This window comes from Octodon degus, unplaced genomic scaffold, assembly GCF_000260255.1.
Source record: "Octodon degus isolate 3935 unplaced genomic scaffold, OctDeg1.0 scaffold00007, whole genome shotgun sequence".
Classification (NCBI taxonomy): domain Eukaryota; kingdom Metazoa; phylum Chordata; class Mammalia; order Rodentia; family Octodontidae; genus Octodon; species Octodon degus.
This window is the reverse complement of record NW_004524583.1, coordinates 26,282,492-26,282,755: the sequence shown is the minus strand read 5'-3', so window position 1 is coordinate 26,282,755 and position 264 is coordinate 26,282,492.

The following is a 264-nucleotide window of genomic DNA, read 5'->3' as shown; positions in this document are numbered from 1 at the left end:
ACACACACACACACACACACACACACACACTTGGGGCGACGACACCATCTGGCCGAGAGTCCCTGCGAGGGTCCGCGTGGACTCGGCCGAGCCTCCTGTGACCTCGCCGCCACCGAGACCCTGCGATCGGGGTGCCTGGGCCGGGATAGCGGGAACACCTTTAGGGTGCAGGGTTGGTTATCTCGGAGGGTCGGGCTCCGGCCGAGGGGGCGGCCCCGCCGGGAGGGGCGGGCAGGGGCGTCGCGCGCGGGGCGGGCGCCTCCC